This window comes from Chaetodon auriga, chromosome 11, assembly GCF_051107435.1.
Source record: "Chaetodon auriga isolate fChaAug3 chromosome 11, fChaAug3.hap1, whole genome shotgun sequence".
NCBI classification, from domain to species: domain Eukaryota; kingdom Metazoa; phylum Chordata; class Actinopteri; order Chaetodontiformes; family Chaetodontidae; genus Chaetodon; species Chaetodon auriga.
Genome location: NC_135084.1, coordinates 19,194,227 through 19,220,235, shown reverse-complemented (window position 1 = coordinate 19,220,235; position 26,009 = coordinate 19,194,227). Strand labels below are relative to the sequence as shown.

Below are 26,009 nucleotides of genomic sequence, written 5' to 3'. Positions count from 1 at the left end.
GCCCACAGTGGGGACAGAGTTTGAGCCTATATTAAGAGGAACATATTCACAGGCAAAGGTGCTCATGTTACTCCTCGCTATGGATTACGGTCTCATTGAATGAGCTGTGGACTCTTAATTGAGATGGCAGAGCTAGTGGGACTCCCAAGTCTTGCTTAAGCTAACAAGCATTTAGGCAGTGGGAAAGAAAGCAGTGAAGTGAGGTGGGCAGTGAAACGTGGTAATATGGAGCGTACGAGAATCGGAGAGGGATTAGATAAAGTGGTATTTACTGGGAGGAATATTGACCAGGGTAAGAATGGATTGTAGGAGATGAATATTTGGGGTGTGCATGAATCAACAATAAGAATGACAGAGAAAGCCTGAAATAGGAAGGGATAGATCAGGGCTAGTGCTCAGAGCAACGCAGTGAGGTGGAGGGAGGCAGAGAGATGGGAGCTAGTGGAGTGTGACGACTGTGGATTTCTCTATCAGTATTTTGTCTCTGTGACTGAGCTCCAGGGGTTTCAAGCAGCCATGTTCTCCTCTCTATTCGGCCTCTTATACATACACATTTACACATAAGTATGCATGGAAACACTTCACACACCGGCTGAATGCCCATGATCTTATCTTTTTGTGTCTTTTTTTTTTTTTTTCCCCACTCAGAGTTCATCACCAATAGCCAGAGCAACATTTAAGATATTCTGGAACCACTTTCTTTTCCCAGTGCACATAAACCCACAAGTTCACTTTGGTGAAATTCCAGGTTCTTAGGATTATGCCAAATCAATACTGCTAGCTACAATTGTAAATAATCTCATGGATGAAGACATAATGCTGACTGCGGTATGGATTATTATGGAGATCAGTTTCTGTGTTTGATGTGGATGTTATCACTATTTGGCTCCACAATACGTAACTTTTCAGAATACCTAGGATCAGAAATGGAAATCATTTCAATAGTTCTCCCCTTTTGCTAAGAAGGGTCCAGAGATTACAGTAGGCTCACTCCTCATGGTGACAAAACCAGCTAGAATGTTAACTCTAAAAAACAGGTCACTTATTGTTTTTTTATTGTCAACAACATTTTTCAACAGAACATTGTGAGAAAGAAACTAGTTGTTTGTCATGCCATGTTTTCTTTTGCAGCAATAGAAGAGCTATTTAATGTTTGTATTAGGGATGCCAGTTAATTGGTTAATTTTACTTTTAGCCTGATACCCATTTACTGGTGACTAACCAGTTAATATTGAGCTTAGGAGCACACTGGACTGCATCTCCCAGTCAGTGCTGATGAAGTGACGGGTGGTTGTGATGTAGCTTTTGTTTGTGAGGGCTGCCCAGCAGTCAGTCATCAGAGCTAGATTTTCTGGCCTGGCTAGCTTGACTTTTATCAAACCTTTCTTCTCAGTGTTTTTCAATGCATTTAGTTAGAGTAGCTCTCGATAAAGTACTTGGGTTTGAGGTACTGAACTAGCTCTTTGACTCCCTTGACCTCTGCCACACTGACTGGCAGATTGGCAGCATCTCAGTCGTTTGGCACACCAACTGGGTGATGGCCTCTGCAAGCCATCTTTGGATCCCATCCCATGGCAGCCTGGTGCTTGTTTTCTTGTTCTTTAAGTATTACAGCATAATGTTAGTACTACTCATAAACTGATGAGTAGTGTCCCACAATTTAAAAATTTTACATTTGACTTTGTTGTCATTTTGGGGGAAATGTGTGTGTAATCAAATCAATCTATTGACTGGCATGTGAAAACATGGCGCATTCACTGAGCTGGCTCTGCTTTTGATAGACTTATGTGGCATGGTCAGTTAGGATAGGTGCAACCTGAAAATCTGTTCAGCATTTGTCACCATAGCAGAACATCTTCAACCATGGCAAATGTGCCAGGTTTGTTTTTACTCATTCTGGCATCATTACTCATTTTGGCTTTATGTTAAATAGTTTTAATTGATGAGGTGGTACAATTTGGATTTGTGTACAAACAAAAGGGCATCAGCTACCTTACCGATTTTTTTTCCCTCAAACAGCAATATCCATTAATACATGTGTAGCAAAAAATAAATAAGAGACAGTAGTTCTGACAGGCCAAACTGTGGAAATTGGCCCTGAGAAAGTTAACATGTGAATTGGAAAAACATTGCTGAGACAAGTGGAAAAGGAGGCATAACTCCATATCTACATAGGGCTCCAACACTTAATCAACTGGTAGTTCAGTGCTTGAGGGCTCAACTTTTTTGGTGATGGTCATCTATGCGATATGTTGTTAGCCTCTTGACTAAGCCTAGAGGAGCACTGTGTATGCCGCCATTTTGGATTGATTTGAAAGCGCAGAGCAGTGGCTTGGTTTGGCTGAGAAGAACTCCAAACTATGTATAGCTGCAGGGAAATAGGAAGAGCAAAACACATCATTGATGCGCTGGAACTCAGCCTCTTTCATCCTTCACCCATCTCAAGCTCTGCTAAAACAACCCAGCAGCAGCTCAGTCTGCAGCAAGTATGCTAGACTCTAAAGGACTGAAGATTTCCATCTAAAATGATTTGAAAACATCCTTGTTGATTAAGCATGTCAGCATGCTGGTTATATGCAGGTGCACTTTGCCATAGTTTGATTTTTTAATTTAAATTTAAAGTGTAGTGCAAAAAGGAATGTTCTCCTTGTTTTGTAACCAATTAAGTGAAGACATAAAGCACCGTGATATGCCTGAGCTATGGATACCCACTGATCCACCTTCAGCCTTATCTCCCCATGGCATACATCACACTCTGTCAGCTTGGCGTGTGAAAGCTGTTGGCTCATCCATGGTTATTTACGTGTGTTTCTCTTACATATCATATATCACATGTGTTAATGAAATCCGGTGTGTTCAACAATGGCCTACCAATACAGTATGTTCTGTCTATCGAAGCAGATCTAAGGGGGGGATGAAGCAGAAGAAAAGCATTTAGATGGAGCCGCTTTGATTCTGCATGCCATGCGTGTAATTGACCTCTCCCGCTCTTTTCTCTCGCTCTTGCTCTTGTTTTATTTCTCACTTTCTATTTTTACGCTCCTGCGCTGGCGACAGCCATGGCCAGAAGCATTATGTTTTTGGGTTGTCATCCGTCCGTACTGCTCTCGTGAACGTGATATGTCAGGATCGCCTTGAGAGAATTTCTTAGATCTGGCACAAAAGTTCACTTGGACTCAAGGATGAACTCAACTCAATGTACTCAATCTCATGAACGCAATTTCTCAGAAACACCTTGAAGGAGTTCTTTTAAAGTTGGCATAAATCTTCATTGGGACTCAAGGATGAACTGAGAAGGCTTTGGTGGTTAACTGTCACTGTGACCCAACAAAATGCACTTTTGGCCATATTTGAAGCATTGTAGTTCACCACAGGCTCATTGGTTCTGCTGATATTGAGCTTCAGGTGATTGTTGTTGCACATTGTGATGAAGCTCTCTGTCAGTCCTCTGTACTCCTCTGGAAAAATAATCTGTAAGTGAAGACAACATGTTTCTCACTGGAAATGATTCACTGGATTCACACATGTCAATACAATGATAACTTCCTTTTTACCAAAAAATGCATGTAATACCTTTTAATTAAATTCTTTCAAAGTCTTCAAAGCATACAACCAGACGGCCATAATTCTGGTTTTTCTCATCATGTTGAATGAAAACATGTGATTCCCCAAAGTAAATCCATGTAATTAAAACATTTTGCACGTTCAAGTCAGTCACTCCATGTTCAAATAAATTAGTTTGTTTTGTAATTGATCTGGCCCTAAACAGCTTGATATTAAATAAATTAAATTTCATTTTGCACCACAGTTTTACCAAATAGTGCACAGACATACCAAGGCCATCTTTCCAATATAATTTCTATTACACACTTCAGTGCTGCGTAGATTTGGTTCCTAATTTGTACAACCTGATTCATTTCCACACATGAGATGACATCAGATTTCACCTCTTGACAGCGTGGAGAGACAGCAGCATATTTCCCAGACAGTTTTCTGTTTGCCTTTTTGGAGGACATACTGTGTGATTGCTGAGCCTGCTGCCTCTGGTGGCCTCATTGTGATGCTTCGGTCAGAGGAGTCATAGGTCTGTCCAGTTATTCTGCCCTGTCGTGGGTTTAGGCCAATTCTAACTGCAGTTCCTCACTGTGACAGCCATCCGTAGCAGAGGTTGTCACGTACTTCAGTGATTAATTTTTCACTCAGAACCCTCCCCTCATGAGACAAAGCCAAACTGTTTTCACAGGTCAGAGGAGAGAGTGAAAGCATGTAATGGATTCCTGCTTTATCACCAAATGGCCTCCCTCTATTATAGACAAAACAAATAGAGTGAGAAAGAGAAGTGGATAAAGAAAAAATATTCATTGGTATTGGAGAAGTGCACTAGCTGGTCTGGTGTAGGTTGCTATTAAGTCAGAAAATAGTGTGTTTTCAAGAAACACAAATCTTTGTGTTTAACGTTATTTTTCTTCTAAGAGGTTATTCTGTTCCTGTCTAACAAGCTCTCGTGTACGTTGTAGAGGGTATTTTTTTTTCATTGTTACTGATTATGATGTTATGGATTTTTTTTTCTTCCAACAGCTTTCAGATTCTTTTAATAAACTGATACAGGGAAAGAAATAGATAAATAATGGAAACCACTGAACATGCAGACTGCATTCCCAGCAACAGCAGTCGCTCGCATGTAAATATTCATGGTGCCTATTTTGCTAGTGACATCCGTCCTGTTGGGGTAAATGAGGCATGGAGAAAGGGGAGCTGCAAACTTTGCTGCCATCTCACCCACCGGATGAGTTGACTTCAGGAGGTGTTGATGGTTTAATGAGAGTCTGGCAGCTAGCTGTGTTTGTGTGTGTGTGTGTGTGTGTGTGTGTGTGTGTGTGTGTGTGTGTGTGTGTGTGTGTGTGTGTAGGTGATTTTTTTGTTTATCCACTGAGCAGCCCAGGATGATGGTTTTTGCAGTAACCCACCACTGCCCCTCTCCAAGTCCCTCATTTGTGGAGAACCATGATCTCATTTAAAAAGGTAGAAGGTCCATTAGCACAGCATCGTGCCCCCGTGTCACCTCCAGGCTCACTGGATGCAACTGACATCGAGGCATGGATATGTGCAGATATTTGAGTGTGTGTGTGCACGTGCAAACTGGAGACCATGTTCACTTTTCAGTGGTTACTCACTGTGCTTGTGGTTTTTACAAAATACTTACATGACTGATATGACAGCTTTGTGCTTTGGAGGATATTACAGAAATGGCTGTTGACCCTGGCAGGTCAAGGTCTTTTCACACTGGCCCACATGAGATGTATGTATGACCATTCTTCTTCCATTCAGCTTCTTACTGTTTTTGCTTGGCTGGATATTTGGTTAATACTGGTGTACAGTTTTTCTTATCGTGGAAGGTGTCGTTGATGGACTGAACTGCCAAGAATGTGGTGGGTGTAAGTTGCCCACTTCCTCTCAGCTTTGAATGATAGCAAATTCATGCAAAGGCCTGGAAGAGTTTGGGTTGCTGGGGGAAGTTTATTTGTGTTTTTGTTTTGATTTTTCTCATATGTCTATCTTCTGTCTATCATGTCTGTAAATTGGTGGTTTTGAGCACATTTCGTCAGTAATTGCTGTTTGTGTTGTCATCACTTTGTCAGTGTTCACATCAAAGGGCCCTTTTTTGTATCTCAAACTAAATCACTACATTAAAAATACATGTTGTCAACAGAGCAAAGTTAAGTTGCCAGATGTCAGTGTGACGCCACAAACATGGGGCGCGACTCCCAAGGGCAACAGATGCTAACTCAGACAAACTGACAGCCCACTGGCCTTGTTTACACTTAAAAAGGGAAACAGTGCCTTTCTGCAAGTGGTAAAAAGAAAAAAGTCATTTCATATGCAGAATTCTGCTCCAACCATGATTCTGCAAATGTTGGGACACTGTGTAAAATAGAAATAAAAACAGATTGCAATCATGTGCAAACAAATTATTATAAGCGTTCCTGAGCTCATGTAGTGATCTCCTTTATCCAGTCATGTGTTCACAAAGTGGAGAGGCTTGCTCCATCCTCGCTTGTGAGCAACTGTGCCCTTCCAGATACCATCACCTGTTACCAATGAACCTATTTACCTGTGGAATGTTCCAACCTTTGTTTCTCCGCTCCCAGCAGAATGTGTTGCTGGCATCAAATTCAGAATAAGCATATATTTACAAAAATCATGTTGACCATCAAAATGATGGATTAAAACATGAATAATATTGTCTTTGTACTGGTTTCAATTGAGTATATGTCAAAAAAGGAATAGCAGACGATCACATTCTGTTCTGCGTTAAGCTGAAACAAGTGCATAATTCATTCATCTTGTACATGTCAGTATAGGACATTTTTTGTTTATTTGTGTGTAGATCTTTTAAAAGATATGTTTATGTTGAAATGATGTACAGGTAGTATGCCGATTGACAGCCCTAGTATCATTTACAGTCAGGGGCTGCATTGTCCAGAGGCCTCTATGCTGCTACAGTAAGTAAAGTTTATTCAGCCAAGCTACCTCATCATTAAAGCATTCACAACTCCAGCTGTGTAACAGCTACCTGGAAAATATTTCCAGCCCCCGCCCTCTCACTCACTTTTGACAACTCCTGAGTTGGAGAGAACACAAATTATAAGAGTTTGCCTCCAGAGCGAGTGCTGTATGTACAGCCGAGCACAGTGGTCACTTTCCACTGTCAAGGTCCTCAGTGCCAAAATCAGCTTCTTTTCTGCTGTTGGCCAGTGACCATTGGACTTGAACTCTAACTTCATCTTAAAGGATTTGAGCCCATAAAGAGTGTGCCCCACATTGTGTTGTAAGTGCTGTGCGCAGCCAAGCAACAGGGTTCACCCAGATCCAAAGGGCATGCCTGCATGGATGCAGGGTTAGGCCTGGATGTCCCTTGTCTGAGTGAAGTTGATCTTGATTATGTTAGATCCGGCACAGGGATTTTTTGAGTCACTTTTTTCTATTTGGAGTCTGGCCTCCCGCGCAGTCCTTTAACTACAGTACAGCCCCATTTGGACAAGATTAACATTAAAGGGAAAGGTAGGGAATGGAATATTCACTGTGCTCTCTGGTAATTTAAGGCATTATTTTTAATCATTTTAACCATCACAAATTAACAAGAGGTAGTCTATATATATAATAGACATGAACTTTCAGCAGGACTCACCAAAAGTGAATACCATTACCAGCCTGTAGCTGACATTACAAGAGATGATTTGATGAGCTCTTCTTCTCCTGAGGGCTTTATTTCTCATTGACCTATTGCTTTCCAAATAGGTCTATATGTTGGCGTTAACATGTCTCTATTAGATTAGCAGAAACATGTTTGACTTACTCCATTATCACAACTACAGTCAAAGGACATGCAGCTCTTAATGCAGAAAAACTCCACAGATCCACTTAAAACACAAAGACACCCTTCCAAATGGGGAACGAGTAACAGCAAGTTCATGGATGAACAGCAGGTAATTGCAGCTGTAATTATCAGAGGAAATGTTAAAATCACCCACCTCCCCTAGAGGAATAAGTCCAGTGTGAATGGGCCTTGAATCTTTGAACCGAGGAGAATACGACAGAGCATGGGGCATTCACACGGGGATACAACCTATCCCAGAACCCTCCGGGCATCCGCTAGTTCATCACAGGTTGATTTGAGTTGTCCTGTATGTGGGGATAATTCAGTGATATATGAAGAGGCAGTTCTCTCTCTTTAAATTTGGTTGTCCCTTCTGTAGTGAAGTGGAGTGGGCTGCTTATCAGAGGGTGCACAAGGTTAGCTTGAAAAGCGATTCCACTTTGCTGCCACTACGGTGTGACAGCGCTTCCTATTTCTGACTGTTTGAGTCAGCAGCACAGCCATGCTTCAGTGTTAAATTATTAGTATTTAAGTTTGAAGCTCTTAAGCACTGGCCTTGTTATACATTTGGGGTAGTTTGGGGTGAAGCCATGTCTCACTTTTGCAGCTCAGTTATGAGTTATGTAATGCTGCATAATTTTTACGACATGGAGAAGTGAGAAATTGGAGCAGTAGGTGGTACTCTTTGGTCAGTCCCCCTGTGGGATCATTGTTTAAATGTTTAATGTAATGATTAGAGGGAAACTTGGGACAAAATGGAATTAAGAAACTAGACAGATGGCTGAGAGACATCAAGGTGAGTGGTAGGTGAGGTGACTGAAGATGTATCTTTGCCTTAGGTGATGATCCGGAGTGTTAAGTTACACATCAAGAATTCTTGCCTCTGTCTCGAAGCACTGAATAGCTTAACTTTGCCTTGTCTTTCACACTGTGCAGTGAACACTAACCTGTGCTGGCAAGGTGCTGTGGTTTTACTCTTCACTGCTTCTGGTGGGCAGTCCTCCACGCACAGCTTTTTTCTTTTTCCACAAACAAGGCTGACACTGGCTCAACATGCTGCTATTCATCTTTGCTAATTAAGTCGGACAACACGTTAGTCACAGTTTTGTTGACTATCAATCACACAGGAAGACCATGAAACTGGGGGGCGGATGGAAAGACACATGATAAATGTGCCTTCCCGAATGTCTCTTGGTTGGTAATATTGTTTGTGCCCTTATACACTGACAGTATTTCGTCCTATGTATTAGTGCGATGAGAAGTATTACCCTATTATAAAATATTTGCGGTACACTTGTTTTAGCTGTTATTCTGAGGAATTAGATGTTCATTCTTCAGGTTCCTCCCATCACATTTTTCAGGATTATGTGTACATGTTTACTGCCTGGCTCTAATGAAAATATTTATGTTAAATATGTATTAACTGTAAGTTATTCTATTTAGGCTTTACTGGATACAGAGGAGACAGCAAAGGAAATTTATATTGGAGGGAATTTATAGCTCCCTTTTCATAGAGCGAAGATAAAAATGCATTTACAGTGCAGTGCATTGCATGCTTTTATGTTTATTGGTTTTACAGCACAATAATGACATCCAGATTATTTAAATTAGGAGCAAAAAGGTAATTATATAGGTTATGTGACTGATGCCAAGTGTAAATTAGACTGTGCACTTACATAATCAGAGTGTGTTCATGAGGTTTCTCCATGGCCCAGTTGAAATAAGGGAGGAAAACAAAATCCCCACATTTTATTGTGGCCACATTATCTGTGATTGTTAAGAAAGAATAATTCATTAATGGTTAATTTATTAGCAATTTTCCCCTTTTTTGAGGGTGAAAGTATCTCCCATACTCCGCAATAGTCACTGTTATAAGAGGCGACTGTCTTTTTTGATTTTTATCTCAAAGAAGTAAACAAAGTAAGAATCTGTCAGATAAAATAAAGGACACATTCATCTCTATGTTCAAAGTGGTGAAGGGGCCCAAGGTCTGCTGTTAAAAAAAGGACATAAAAGTTTTAAAGCCCACCTCACCTTTTTCCAACAACTGAAAGGCCTGTAAAAAAAAAAGATCCTTTTTTATTTGTTGTAGATGTGGCTTTTGTTTGCCAAGACAGCATTTTCTTTTTGGCTTTACAAAACAGTGTCATTGATATAACCCCTCTAGTTTCTCTGTGATACCTGTCCTGCATTTGCCAAATTGTTCTGTTTTACTAAATACTACTAAGTGTGCAATGCAAAGACTTTCATGTTGGAAAAACTGACTTTCTCAGGGTTTGTACTCTGAATGTCTCTAACAAGCCTCCTGCGAGTGGTTTAACCTGTTTGCATTAGTGTAACTCCCTTCGCCTTTTGTAGCTGTTGTTCAAAGATATATTCCACAGGTACAAAATAAGAGCCTTCAGTCCAACAGACATAATAATGAGAAAATTCTCCATCTTTAACCTTAATAACATTGCATTTGATATTACCTTCACATTTTCACATCGACTATTCAGTGAGGTAAGTGTACAGGACCTTCTCGCTTCATGACTTGTAGTGTGACAAGCATCTAAATATAAGAACGTTTATGAATAGGAACCATGAAAAGGACCTGTATTAGAGTTCTCAAGAATTAAAATCCCTCTGAAACTGAACTCCTCCTCTCAACCTAAACCACTTTCTTTTAGGTTGGTACTGTTGCCATTTACAAGTGACAGTGACTTTACCTGGAATGAGGTCATCAGTCCGCTAAAACTAAATAATTGTGAGTCTACTGACATTTGAATAAGAGCAGGAAAAATCATGTTAAAGGTTAAATAAAAAAACAGATTGCTAGAATGAGATGGAGCATACACCTGGAACGCAAGCATTCAAGGCAAACATTTACACAACCATCCATCGCCGAGAACTCGACAACCATATTTTTAGCAGCACTATACGAATGCACTCTACTTTCTGTGTTGGCCCTGAGTGTAGCACTAAATGTTGCGTAGAATAGCATAGAGGTGAAATATATAGCAGACAGGGCTGCTGATGTCAGTTCTATGGTAATGTTTGAGGCTTTAGTTTGTGGTGATGTTGCACTAGATTGCATTATTGTACAGGGATTTGTCTTTTCACTGAGTGTATATCACCTCTGAATAGTTGATATATTCAGGACTGAATGTGTTGTGTTGCACAGTGTTTTTCTCCCCTTTGTCAACAGAGGTGTGTGATGTTTTGTCTGTTTGCCCAGCAAACACAGTTTCAAAGTACAGTATGGCCCTAATGGTTCAGTTGGCTCAAAGCCTCAGTAGTGTGGAGGAGCACTACTCTGATGTGAAGGCACAAAAGTTATGCATTTTCCATAAAACATTACAGACAAGCCTCAGGTGCTTTTCCATCTCAACTACTGCACAGCCTCTCAGCTTAACTGTTGAGCTTCCTCCAGTAGAGAGAGATAGTGAAAGAGCCTGCAAAGAGAATACCTATCAACAGTTGGTGCCTCCTTTGGAGTGCAAGGTTGCTTGCTTTCTTCCATGATGTTTGTACACCAAAGATTTCTCCTCCTTTAGTGGTCATACTGTCCACTGCAACTCTCCAGGAGTAACCCTTTAGTGGAGTCCCACTGAACACTTGACCAAGGATTTAAGTGTCTGTGTGCATCAGTACTTCTACTTTGGTCAGAGGTTGCTCTTTTTATTGACACCAGGGTAACATAACAATTTAGCAGATGTGTTATTTTTCCATCAGCATCGGTCTTTGCTGCCATGTTGGAACCGGTCAGGCAATACACACTGTCATGCTACATTTTAGCATTGAAAACAACATATTCTGCTGAATTCTGCTGTATGCCAGTTGGAACTAAACTTGGACACAAACTACAGTCATGGTGCACAGCAGTTGCCAAGTCCGCAAGAGATGTGTTCATCTTTGTGTATAAATGAGGTTATTTAAAGAGTAACGTTAGCGCACGGCAGGTAGGGGAACGAGAATAGAAAAATACAGACAAGTATAAAGATGTCTTTAAGCTGCATGGAGTTTCATAGGATAGATAGTGTTAGTTTAAGGGAAATTGAGAGATGAGATGATTGCTACTGCCCACCGGTGCTCAAACTGGGATATTATCGCGAGTCACAGAACACATGCAAGGAAACTCGGCTGGATGCCAGACTTTGATGCCAGTTCTCTTGAAACCTATGGGAGATGCTTTGAGAAGCATACTAAAACCCTGTCTATGTTATACAACCTTTGATGAATAAATACCTGTACATGATGAAAAACACATTTCAAAGAATAGCTAGTGACTGATTTTTCCAAATGTGCTTTCTTTGCTGCTGGGCTCCAAACGGTATCCAGAGATGATCATAGGCGTAATGTACAGGGCTCATGGCAAGTCACATCAAAACACTCACCATGTAACAATTGAAGAAAAGGTTGCAAGTATCCCTCTCTTAAAAATTAAAATGTTTAGTTTAAAATAAATAAATACTGCTAACAAAATCTATATTTCCTTATCTGGTGGCTGCTTTAGATAGATAGAGAGGTAGAGAGATACTTTATTCATCCCCAATGGAAATTCACAAATTCCAGCATATTCCACAAATTAAAGTAGAGGGCATGCAATAAATAATCCAAATTAATCCAAATTGTGATAATTGACGGGGATAATAACAGCTCGTGTTAAGGGAACAGCACATTTTCAACGGATACATTATCATACTTCTCTGATTATTGTATATTAGCATGCTATAAAGTAAGCCTTAACTATAAAACAACAAAAGGATATTTAATGATTATCAAAAGCTTTTAAAAAAAAACTTTTAACAATGAACTTGATCATCAGAAAATAATGCAATGTGATTATGAATGAAGCAATCTCTGCTGTGATAAAAACCAACTGTAATCCCATTTGACTGGTACCCTGTTGTGGCTAATCTTCCTCACACCTGGTCACCTTATCAAAAAATGTAGATTAATATATAGATTATAGATTATAGACTAATGGGCTCAGGGTTAATTTAGATATCACAGTTTAGCTAACGTTAGTCAGTTACCAACCTCGATCATATATGCATAAGAAGCTCCAGTCCATTGTCCTCTCTCTAACCTGCTCTCCTGATTCAGAGAATTTAGGGTTTATATGAACATATCCAGGGTTGATGATGATTGCTGGAACAGTGGAAAGATGCACCAAGATGTTTTTGGTGAGTTTTATTTTGTTGTTGTATTTGAATGCAGTGGGTTTTACAGTGCTAAAATTACTGTTTTTGTAAATGGAGTCTGGTGGTTTTGGCGTAAGTGCTGTAACAGCTGTTTCTGATGAAACACAATTGATCTTACTCTTTAAGAAACATGTCTTTCACTGTTCGGATCCGTTCCATCATGTTGTCAAACACTGATAATAACAATCTAAGCCTGTTAGTGGCAAAAAATAAGTACTTTTAATGGACGTACCGCGATAGTGTACTAACCCATGGAGGGATTACATTACAGCTCGTTTCGCGGCTGCTGCCTGCAGCGCTTTTGTTCAATACTGGAAAAACTTCAAAAGCTGTTGTCTCCATTAGTCACTTGCACAGAAATCATGGGAAAATTGACCCATAATCAGGTAATACATGACCAGAATTTCTCCCATTTGTCCGAGACATTGCAGTCTTTGAGGACATGTGGACCGACACCAACTGGAAACTGTGCACATGACGTCACTTTGAAAATGAAAGGTAGGTCAAGCTGAAATGTGTGAATTCAAGGGCACAGTATAGGACATTATTTTATTTGTTTATTTTGTAATGTGTAGGTGTTTTTTTTTTTCTCTCTTTTTCTTCAGAAAGAATACTCATATGTCATTTTTGGACAGTTTTGACAGCCGTAGTAATGACCCTTTGTTTATAGTTTCCATGAGGGCATGCGGAATGTAGAGTGTCCCTCTGCTTTTATTATTTACACTTTTATGAGTCTTGAGATCTTGCTTGCAGTTTTATGTCTCTTTGGTTCCTTCCATCTGAACAGTGATCAGTCTTGCCCAATCAGCACAAGGTCAGCTCATCAACTCAGTGACAGAAATAGAAAAGATATTTAACCGAGGGGAAAAAATACAAAGATGTGTATAACCTTGCAGGAGAGTGTAATGGGGTCAAAAACTATTAATATGAACGGGATAAAAGTGCAATGAATTGATGAGACAATGACATTAGATCAGGCTGATGTCACTTGCTCCCTCTGTGCCACCAGATCATGGACTTGCGCCTCCTTGTTGGTGGTCCGAGTGGGAGGACACAGACCCTCGCTAATGTTGTTTCATCTTTCAAATCTGATCACAGGCCTTCCCATATTCCCACTCCCTTCATTTCTCCTCTCAGTGGTTGGCAGAAGCAGGTCACTGTTGTGACACCACAATAGGTGGTACAGATCCATACCATCCATCAAAGCTAAAGTGCCTATTAGATGCCTTTAATATTTTACTAATTAAGATTGCTGAGTGCTCAACCATCATTCACTCCTGTTTAAGTGGGCTTGGTTCACTATAAAGTATTAAATGACATTGATTGCCTGACTGTAGTGTACCCTCTATAATGGGGTTCAGGAGATTTGCCTTTTTTCTTGCCTGCCCTACCTGAGTTGATGAGAAGATATGTCAGAGTCTGCTGAATATGTAATTGATGTAGTTTGACTCGTTCCTCCTTCAGTTTGACTCTGACCTTTGCCCTTACAGTGCACCAAGGATGGATGGAGTCCTTTGCTGGTCACATCGGAAGCAACATTTGCATTTGTCTCCATTATCCATTGGATAATTGATTTTGAATGACCTCAGTTTATACAAACTCACAGTTTTTCTCTTGGGTTGTACATTTTGAATTCAGCAAGCTCTGTGTTTGCGTCACAGCGCAGTCCAGTCCAGTCTGGTCTGTGGTGAGTAAGCACTTTCTAATGCCGAGGCCTCCCTTGGAAAGAGCAGAAATGCGATCACCCATTGAAAGCACTAAGCCAGCTTGGCTCAGCTAAGCATGGCATTTTTTCAGAGGATCTACAGTTCACACACACCCCAGTTCTCAGCTTAGTTTTCACCCCTCAGCCTTGACACAAATACCAGAACAAGCCAAGATAATACAGATCTCTAGCCAGGGGTGGTGTCATCTGGGGCAGTTGGATGACAACCCAGCAAAATGCATGCAATTAAGAGTGACAGGATATTCATGGTATTTCAGATCGAAGAGGAAACAAAGGGCTTCAGTGTCTGGCCCTCTTGGTGTTTGATTTCCACTGCTGAGGCAGGATGAATGTCAAATGTTAGTTTGAAAAATGTATGTCAAACTCCTGCTGATGACTCATTGCTTGCACCAGAGGGCAGCCGTTTAAATGTTTAGTTATCAAAGAAGACTTAAAGTCTGGCTGCTGCAAATGATAAGTGATGCACTATTCAGCAGTTCTGATAGCTGCTCTCGCCCTTAGAATATTACCTACAATTAACTACTACTATGAATACTGATGTCTGTATCAGATACTGTATATTATTTTTGACTGTCTTGACTGTTTCGGGCAAAAACACTATACCCCCAAAGACCAGGAGATTAGCTAACAGTCACACACTAGGCTGTAAGTCATTTTGTTTCCAAAGAGACACAGTACAAGTTTCTGCAGCATGTGACTGTGTGGCAAAGCTATTGTCCTGTTAGCTCACATGATTCAGGAGCAGGTGCTTTAGTCACCTGTAGGTTTTGAAAATATTAATCCTTGAAGCCACAGTTGTCTATTTTCTCATACAAGACTAGTCATTCAGTTTGGTGCATAACTTACAATAAACTCCGAGGGTAATGTCACTGTACAGTGGAAGTAATAAAAAGACAGGCTTTCCATTGAGAGAAACACATAACCCAAGGGATTATATATTAGCTCCTCATGTTTTTGACTGTTTTCTAAAATAGCCTGTTTGCTAAAAGGTCTCCATGTCTATAAGAATAATTGTTTTTGTTTGAATAGGAGACACTATAAAAATATTTTAATGGGCTATTTAGCTGTGGCTGAATGAAGTCGTCTTTTCCTGGCAAACCCAGCAGCAGAACCAATGGATTTACTTTATGTCTGTGAGCACAGTTGCAGAGGAATTATATCAGTGATATAAGTCTGTCAGCATATTTGTGCAGTTCAGAAGAAAAAAGCTAAATGCAAATCATTATTTCTCTCAATTCAAAAATAGAAAAGTAGGCATATGAATCACTTCTTTACAAGCGTTGGAAACTTTTTAAAATACAGTCATTGGACGTAGCCGATGTCTGTGGTAATTGCTGGACCTCTTATTCTCATCTAATTATTGTGTCTGCATAATTGGAATTACGTATAACCACCAGGCTCTTGTTTTTTCCATTGGCCACCATAATAGGGTGTAGAAGGTGCAGGGGGTTGACGGAGAGAAAGAAGACCAGAATACAGAAATAGAGAGTAGAGATTAAAATGCATAAAGGGAGATTAATTGTCTGTTGTCCCAAAATTGGCTCTCAGCTTCCAGCTCTTTGTTGCACATTTTTACAAAATGAAAAGGAGCCCCTTGTGTCCCACATTCCCATGCTGATGAAATTAGGGCCCAAAAGAAAGAGACAGGAAGACCCACACCGAGAGTGACACAACAAAAAGATGGATGGAGGACTGTGAGAGAGTGAGGCCGATTGGAAACAAAGCCAGAGTGACGGAAATGAAAAGGAGCCAGATAAAAGGCAGGGGTTTTTATTGCTACGCTCTCTCCATTAGTTCAGTCCCCACTTGACCTGTTCACTGAACAAGAAAAAGTATTTTCTAATCATACTATTAGTTCTTAGACTATAGTTTGTAAACCCTCACCATTAATCCTTTTTAGCCACACAAAAACGGATCCAAATGCAAACACACTTTTTGCCATTTTCAATTACTGTAATCCTGCTGGTGAAGGGCTATCTTGGGATAATACAGTCTGACATTTGACAGTCTAGTGAAGGTTTTCTTTCATTGTGTAATATTGAAATGACTATTGAAATGATAGAAACACCAAAGTTAGAGCCAGGTTACAAAAGCGTGCCATCCCTGTTAAGTTCTGTCCAGAGTAATCCCCGTTAAGTGCGCCAATCCAATCAACCCGTCTAGTTTTCAGTGTTCCTCAAACATTTCCTGGACAGCTCTCAGTCGTGGATACAAATGGAAAAGCACTCTCATATTCTATTGCACATTTCTGTGTTGTCCATCCAAAGCCATGGGTATCTTTATCTCTGGACTGATTGTTAATCTAATAAAACCAGAGGAACACATCACAAGGCTGCCAGAAGCATTTGTGTTACCCATGTGTGGAGATTTGCAATGACTCCTGGAGGCAACACGCATTAACACACTGGACATTCCTTAATGTTCTTGTGACTATCTCTCTTCAAGGGCATTATTCAAATGAAGTCATCAAGAGACAAGAGAAACTGGTCATAGATAAAAGATTTGTGCGCTGACAGAGGAATGCACTGTGACTCAACATGTGTGTATGTATGCATGTGTGTGTGTGTGTGTGCGCAGTCATAAAGGCACCTCATCAGAATGCTGCTGTCATTCAAACTTTGAATTGCAGTGCCATGAACATAAAAATAGCCAGAGGTGAGGGTTTCTCACCGATTACTCTGAAAAATAGGAGGAATTCAATTATGGCTGTGCATGCATGTGTGAAGGGATTTGGAGGTGAGGCATTCTTGAGGTGTTTCAGTGGTGGCAGTGGGCTTAAAAACTCAGGGCTAAGTTTGCCTGAAACATTAAGTGATAAGAGAATTAAAAGAAAAGGGCACATATTCACAAATGCACATACACAGAGTTGTCTGTAAAGTATGAATCTTGTTCCAAAAGCCACCTTTTTAGGTCCTGTAATAACATTGCAAACCATTATCCAATTCAACCTCCAGATATCTTATTCATTTTTAATTTTTTTTTTTTTTTTTTTTGTCATCTATTGCCGCAGTGTAATACTTTGATAAGAGGTTGACGATGAATGAGGGAATTAAATGGTATAGGGGTTACAACTGGTAGCTGTTCTTTCACATGGAATCCTTTTCATTGATTGGATAAGGGTGGTGGCGGTTCCCTTCTTGCTAATAGCCTGCTGATGTGTCTAATCGGGGACTGGGTGACCTTTGCAGGAGACACCCTATTTCCTTCCCTCCACACACTCCACACATGACATATACATTATATATACACACCCAAACACACACACAGTACAGCATCCTTCCATTGTAAGCATCATTTAAGGACTATTAAGGACTATGAGTTAGCATGCCGTCACCACATCATATGCCATTAATATAGCATAACATATTTTCTGCTATTACTTTATGAGACCTTGTTCTAATTAAACTTTTTGCCTATCATCAAAACCAAAACATTAAAGTATCATGAGGACGCTCCTGTCCATTGTGTACATTTTCATCCCTCTCTACCAACAGTCACGGACCGAGAAAGTGAGACGTGCAGGATTCATAAAACGCCGGAGAATCACAAACTTTGTGCAGAGAAAGTTAAGAAATCAATTTCAATCTTATACTAAATCAGTATCACATTATGACAGTGGCTGCTGTCTGTAGGTCACTTAAATTTGTGTGCACGGTGTGTAATTGTGTGATGTAATTGTATTGAAATGGAAGCACCTCACCTCAGTCTGCTGGGCTGGAGATTTCTTACACCTCAGAGAATATTCACAAAAACTTGGTCCCATGGTAAAACGGCTTTCACACCTTATTTCCACTTGTGGAGTGTCAATGAGCCTTCTTGAAAAAGGCAAATGGCCTTTTGAGTTACCTTGCGAAACAGTGCATGTTCTCCTGCTTATTTCAGCACCTGTCACATAAATGCTTTAATTAACTGAACTTTGATAACTCCAACATTATTATTAGAATGTAGCAGTTGAATTAGAGCAGGTTCTACACTTTCAAAGATCTCATTTCTGAGTGCACATGGCTGAGTTGGTAAGAACAGCATCTGCCAGGGGCTCACTGTCACTGTCGCTATTAAATGATGTGAGTCTGCACTTGTGGAGTTTTAATGAACTTGCCTTGGAATATTTTTCTATATGTCTTTGGTCTTGTTGATGAGGCACTTCTTGTTTACATCAGTGGAATATTTTTGAAACTTTTGTTATTGCTGCTATTTTCACTTTCACTGAGATGTTTTTGTGTGTGTTTACCTGACCTGCAGTTGACTCCTGTGTGCCACATAACCTCATGTGTCAGCTCAGTAACAAAGTTTGTTCTAACTTGTTGGTTATTTCGAATGGTTTCTGCCTGCAGCTGTAAACACACTTCATGTTTGAACCTCTGGCTCCCTTAAAGAACACTGGCTTTGAATTAAGCCTCTCGGTGTGTGTTCCCTTGGAGTTAGAGCCTCTTCCGCAACCACACAATCCCTCTGCTTACCCATTCTGTGTCCATCTTTGTTTCTTTACAGTTAGAGCCATATCTGTGCAATTGCATGCATACACACACACGCACAAATTTACATATACACACATTACTGGACTCTGTCACTGCTTTCCTTGCCTGGATAGCTGTGTAATTGAGTTTTGGGGATGCAGCCTGGCACTTCCTCCTTGTGTGCAGGCTCCCCTCATTACAGATGCCTAATTGGGATTAGTGCTGCATTTTGTTTTGGCATTGTTAACGAGCCCTGTGGTCAATGCCAATATCTGGCTTGTTCTTCTCCTCAACTCGAGGACAAGAAGCCATTTCTGTCTGCATGTGTTTGGATGCGTGTGTGCTTTGCCAATTTTACCTCAACACTGTGTGGAGGAATTTTCTATCATATGCTCACTCTTAGGTTATGAGCACAAGGGTCTCAAAGTTAGGCAGTATAGAGACCTCAGACTGTCTTACATCAACACAATATTTAGAGACCGTTCTAGCAAATGGTAGGTAGGAAGTCACTCCCTGGCTCAGTTGCCATAGTAACCAGGGTCTTATAGATAAATTGTACACACACATAGGGAGGACCATTCAAGGAGGATTGCCCAAGTATTTACAGTTTTAATAAGGAAGTAGGTCAAAGTGACCTCAGTTAGTAGGATGGATGTCAGCACATAGTAAGGTAGGAGCTAATATTTAGATTTGAGTATCCAATAGAATTACCACATGTAGAAGATAGGTATAGAATATTCATAATAGGGAATGGTTTGTGGAGTAGGGGGTAGAAACGTGATGACACATATATATCCCATTAGAGAGGACATCTTCAGGATTTGGTACCATAGGTCACTTTTTGACGTTGTAGTGCTCATCAGCTTCCCCGCAATGCATCAAGCCTGCAATAAATACTTTTGCTTAAGACATCTGAAGTCTCCTGGTGACCTCCCTCCTTTATCTTGCAAGAGTTTCCACCACACATTGGATATTGAAGTACGCCAGGTGGTCTTTTCTGGGAAGTCACTGTGTCTCGTCACAGATACTTATACCAAGGTTTGGCATTAACCATGTCCTGATACTGTGGCCACAGAAAGTTACCTTGGGGCCACCGAATACTCCATGTAGGTAAGTAAGTTTTATCCCAATACTGTGAGCCTTCATCAGTGCAGCATTACAACTCCACAAGCATCCTGATTTATTTTTTCCTTGTGGCTCAACATTAAACAAAACCAGCAAACTGTATTCCACCCTACTAACTGAGGCCACTTTGATCTACTTCCTCCATATAACAGGCAAAAGAAAACAGTACAGACATGGTTGACGATACTTATTTCACTTGTAAGTTTTTGAAAGGGTACAAGGCACTGCACTTTGTCTTCCTTTTACTGAACTTTCTTGATCACTTGTCATGCCTGAGCTTAAAACTGCAAGATAACACCACAATACCGAGTGACTTTCATCGGCCTCAGGAGAAGACGTATCTATCTCTCATGGCAATGCAGTTTTTACCAGGGCCAGACTTTAATGCATTTTTGAAGGAGACTAAGGAGGGAATAGTTGGCTGTGTGGATGGAAAAATTGAAGACAAGAGAAAGAATGTTTCTCAGAGCATGGAGAAGTACCTCAGACAGCAGTTTGACGTTTTTGATCAAGACCTGTTTGCAGCTGCCCAGTGGCTGCCCCTGTGACTAGCCAAAGAACCAAGAGGATGTGGCAGTGTACGACAATTACCATATCACCAGACTCTGCCAACACTGTCAGTCTGTGCTGGAAAGAAATGGATGCAACCTTCGAGAAGTACAGGAAGAGTGGATGGATTTAATTCACTTGCACAGTGCCAACGGTTCACATTTGAGGTGCGTGCACTGATTTTCCAGGATGATAACGGGAAGAGATTCACCCTCACAAGCCACCTGTTTGAAATCATTCAGGTCCTTCCCGTGGCCACAGCAGTGTGTGAATGAGGATTCTCAACACTGAAGGGAGTGAAAAACTATTGTGGTCAAGGTTGAGCACTGACATCCTGAATATACCTTTGCTCATTTGCGTACAGGGGCTTTGTACTGTTTACTACAACAGGTGCACTAGAGAAATGGTGGGAAGGAAAGGAGAGAGCCAGGAGGATGCCTGAATGCACTAAAGAGCTGCAGATGTCCATGTTGTGTTTATGGTCTCATTATAGTGTGAAGGGTATTACATGTTTCCTATATCGAAGGCCTACAATACCATATACAGTAAATAGGGAAATAGTTAAATGAGCAGATGATATCATCACACATGAATGTAATGTCACAGATTGACTCATTTATTATTTATTATTATTTATCACTATTTATTATTTTCACGATATATCCTTTCAGTATTTGAAGAACAAGAGTCTGAATTTGGCAATTTGTTGCACCCTGTGTTTGCAGAACACAGGGTGCAGGGTCAGTTGTGTTCATAGAGATCCATGTTAATGTCAAGGCATGCACTTTGATGAAAGAAAGCATTTCTTCACATACAAAGTAAATAATGTAGAATGTTTCTAATGAGCTTGTGTCTAGTACTTCTCCTGGGCAACAATCTTTTCAATCAATTTTTGCTGATTTTAGAAGGACATGAGTTTATTTTATCAGTCCATTCATCCTGTAACCACTGGCTGAATTACAGCAGTGTGGGTCTCGCCACTGCAATCCATCAGTATGAAAGTGAACCTTTTTTTTTCCTGCCTGTCTGTCTGCCTCCCGGTGTGTGGATAGATGGATGGATGCAGCAGGTGGAGCTTGTTTTGCTGGTACGACGATTGATCACTACAGAAGGATTGTTGCTCTCTGACAAAAACTCCACAAACAGTTGACACAAATCTTTGCTGCAAAACGCTATTTACTGTCAAAGTAAAGCTGATCTTAAACTTTGGGAGATTATGCATTTTACTAAAAAGTATAGAAGCTCATCTTTCAGGTAAATCACAGTTAATGCGGGAAGGATGAGCATGACTGAGGGATCAGCCGTCGAATTTGCAAAATCTAGGAGAATTAAAGAAAGATGTTTGCATGTAGAGCATACCAGCCTGCAAAATGTGTGCACACAGAAATACAAGCAAAGTAAAAACATTGCATCGCTCAGTTTGATATATCCTCTTAGCCAAACTGCTAACACACACACACACACACACACACACACACACACACACACACACAAACAAAACATGTAAGGATAATGGAGCATGACCATAAACAGCTCTGTCAATAACTATCCTTCAATTAAAGCCACTTGAAATGCATCACTTATTGGATTTGAAGATGATTCGTAGCTCCATTGGTGCCCCTGAGTTATATAACTCTGGACAGGGATCAATGGTTGTTAGCTGTTTGAGGGTTTGATGAGAAACAATTTGCAAAAGGATTTGAATGAACACTTTTTTTTAAATTGCACCTGACAATCCAGAGCACTGACATCTGTCTTCTGCAATAAATAGGCCCAGAAAGGTGTGAAAATTAGGCTAAAAATGAAGATTAAAAGAAGAAGAGTACCCTCTTCAGTACTTCAGTATTGTATCTACACTGATCCTTTGATGAGGCTTTGTGTTTAGGTGTCATCAGTTCTGGCTTTAACAGTTTTAATCCTTAGCTAGAAAAAGGAGTTTTTTCTCCTGTCTTTCTCTTTTTGTTTCTGAAAATGACACACTGAGAGCTTACCTTTCTCTGCACCTCCACGACTTGTCAGCCTGAGCCAAGCAAGGTTTTTAAAGCTCCCCGATGAAAGAGCGAAAAACCTTGAACCTCCTCATTACTGAAGAATCTTGTCAACCAGGGCAGGCTTCAAAGAACGCTCCAAATTGACTGCTTAATACCTCTGAATCTACACCATCACATTTCGCTGCCCTACTTTACTTCATCAAAATATCGACATCATATTGAAATAAAGCTGGAACTCCACAAACGTCTAGACCATAGACTGTATAGAACATGGACGTTGTCTCTGTGGCTTCACCTATAGGTGTCTGAAAAGCCATTGTGACTCTGGCCATCACCATCTTGGCAGTGCCTGAATACAAAAAAAGAGGTGTAGTTTGGGTGGAGTTCAGGTGGGCCAAATGAATCCTGGCTGCTGAAACCTAGACCTGTCACTCAAAGCGGCCATGCCCATAGTTATGCATAACTTTAAGCCTCATATAAAAATTCACCCCCGTGCGGTTGTCATGAACAGGGAAATAGCTACAGAGACGAAAACTGCTTTTTGTACCAGGCTGTTAACATGTTTATTTCTGCTGGGCATTTTAATATGGGGTCTGTGGGGATTTAGTCACTTGTGGAGACAGCCTCAAATGGCCACTTGAGGAACTGCAGTTTGTTGCACCTCTAAATTGGCTTCATTTTCAGCCCCGGAGGTTGCCTCTTGGCCGTGGTACATGGCTGAGTCGGATTTACTCTCCTTTTCTTGTTGAAAATTTTCAGCATCTATCCAGGTCTAAAAGTGTAAGTAAGTCAAAATACTTTTCTCAATGTGGAAGTCTTTAATATAGCTTTGGGAGTCAGATTTCATGCAAACAAACCCTGTCTTTGCCTTGGTGTTTGTCTTTCTTGTTAACAGTAAGTAGGTCTTATAGAAGCACCTTATTGATTCTGTTTGCTGTTTACAGATTTGCTTCTTTATTAAATATTGCCTTTGCATTTATGTACATGTGAGAATTCAAGAGATCTGTTTTTCAAGGCTGACTTACTTTACATGCCGTCACTTCTATTGTCTTGTGCACCGTGCGGAGCAGTTTTGGAGTCTGTTCATGCTGAAAAACGTGTCGAAGCAACTCCAGGGTAATAACCCTTCCAAATACTGTGCACAGAGCAAATATTTTTACTTGGCATAGTGAGAGTGAACCCTGCTGAGAGCATGATGCAGAATTCTACTTCTGTTGTGTACCCTGGGATGTTTGAGCACATTTCTGATCAACTGAAAATCTATTTACAGCACAGTAACTCCGAGATGAGTTTTAAGATAACTGAAGTCGTCACCAAGAAGACAATGTAGCATCACAGTGGCCAGTCGGTGTGTTACTTTATACAAAGCACGTGGTTACATGCGGTGCTGTTTAAGGACATACTTCAAAGCTCCTGCAGTCATGTTATTTTTCAGTATCTAATAGTGCAAAGTCAAGGTTTTAGTTGATTTCTACGTACCTGCTTGCACAGAGACGACCAAATGTTTGACAGTGTCGCAGTAGAAACAGTTTGTACTACGCCCATCATGAGACCCGAACTTGTGTGTTAAAATACAACATTTTGGCAGATTATTGCAGGGCCATTTGTGGTGAACATTTCAACTTTCTGGAGGACAATACCAAAAGTGGTTTCGTGGGTGTTTTGAAAGAGATTGTTTAGATACACCAGGGGACAGATATTATTCAGCAGAGCATGAAAAGGATTCAGTGTTGTCTTTAAAAAATGGATAACGTCAAAGAGGGATTTAAGGTGATGTTTTAGAGTTTGTTTTTTTTTTAAATATCTTCAGTGCTTGAAGTAATTACTGCTATTACAGCTTCAATATGATAACACATGTAGCTGCACCATATGTGTATGATTATTATTATCTTACTCTAATACAAGTGGATACAGTTTACATCTTGTTTCTTTCCTTATACAAAATATTAAAGTATTTGAGGATTATCTCATTAGTAATAAGTCAGTTCCTGTGGCTATTATGGTTGTCGCTGTATAGTGGTGTGTAATGGCTCTGTGTAATGATACTGTGGCTGGTAGTTTGAAGTTGCCAGAACAAAATAAGACCAAGTCTGAGAAGACTTGCTGATTTTCTGGCCTGTCGTGATGGTTGGCATTTACATTATATGTCCTCTGCCAGGAACCGTGGCCCTAAATTGAACCATCAAGTTAATTCAGCACTTCACCACCACAGCCTTTATAAAACCATTTGAAGTATTTATAGGCAGTTCACTGCACCAAATTGCATTATATTACACAGTTGTTGTGAATGGGGGGGTATTGTAGAATGTCAGTGAGAAGATGGAAGAGTAAGCAAGTGTGTGTGTTGTGAATATTTCTTGATTGTCAATAGCTCATTTACTTGTCTGACAGTGACCAACTCCCACAGATTAAACAAACATGGTATTATTAGTGATTAGAGGTGCTGGTTGGTAATTATTTATTTTTTATCTTGGACAGAGCCAGGCTAGCTCTCTCCCCCTGCTTCCAGTCTTTATGCTAAGCTAAGATAACTGTCTCCAGGCTGGAGCTTTGTATTTAATGGCCAGATATGAGAGTAGTTTCAGTCTTTTTTTCTCAACTAAACTCTCAGCAGAAAATTGATAAAAGTTTATCCTGAAAATGCTTAACTATTCATTTTTGTCTTTAATGTACCTTGAGTGTACAATGCAATGCATCTTGTCCCCTATAAATGGCATACTCAACAGTATATCATACTTATATACTAATTATGGCATATTTTGTTCATTAGCATTTTTTGGCCAAGGACCCATTAGAAAATGATGACCAGAAGAAACCACCATAGAATGATGCTGCTTCTGCCAGTGCGGTACTCAAGAACCCATTAGGTTTTCCTGGGCCTGCCACTCGGGCCTTGAAGCATTTGTTTTGACCTAGCAAATTAAAATGGCTGCTCTTATCAATGCCCTCGAGCTTTGAGGGAAGGAGAGGGAGAGATGTCGCTGTCTGTCCTTGTCAGGTCGCCGGTCTGTCTTCCATCACTCGACTAACCACAAACCTGCTGTCAGATAAAAGAGCGCTTCTGCCCTCTGTATCTGTTCGCACATGGGTGTGCACCTGTTAGTGTGTGAATGTGTGCGTCTGTCTGCGTACAGAAGAGAGAGGACAGTGTTTACGATGGAAAATATTTTTTCTGTGCAAATGGAAGCTTGGCATTTCCTGAATGAAAATCTGGACTTCCTCTGGATTTCCAATTTTCTCTCCCTCTGGACAGGGTCGGACGAGAATCTGAGGAGGTGACTTCTGTTTCAAAATTTATTATGGCTGACACGTATTTTTAGATTTATTCCTGTTTTGCCCACTTAAAATGCACTTCCACTGCCAGCAAACTAGCTGCCATTGTACATGTGACTCCTCCCAACATTTGTGTGTGCTTCTGTGTGGTTCTGCTGCTGTATGTTTGAGGCAGCAGCAGGGTTCCTAATGAGGATGTATGGCCCTCGGTGCAGACTGCCATCCGGCTGCCCTGCTGCAGAAATGCATGCGACTTCAATCACAGTTCTTTCTCTCTGGTTATCCCTCCTTCCATCTGCCACTCCTCCACTGATTGTCTCTTTT

At 40.5% G+C, this 26,009-nt stretch overlaps 1 protein-coding gene across 4 annotated transcripts in view; it reads left to right on the top strand.

Moving 5' to 3' along the window:
• grid1a (glutamate receptor, ionotropic, delta 1a) overlaps window positions 1-26,009 on the top strand; it is a 230,555-nt gene that overhangs the window by 89,928 nt on the left and 114,618 nt on the right. The gene's annotated exons all lie outside the window — the stretch shown is intronic.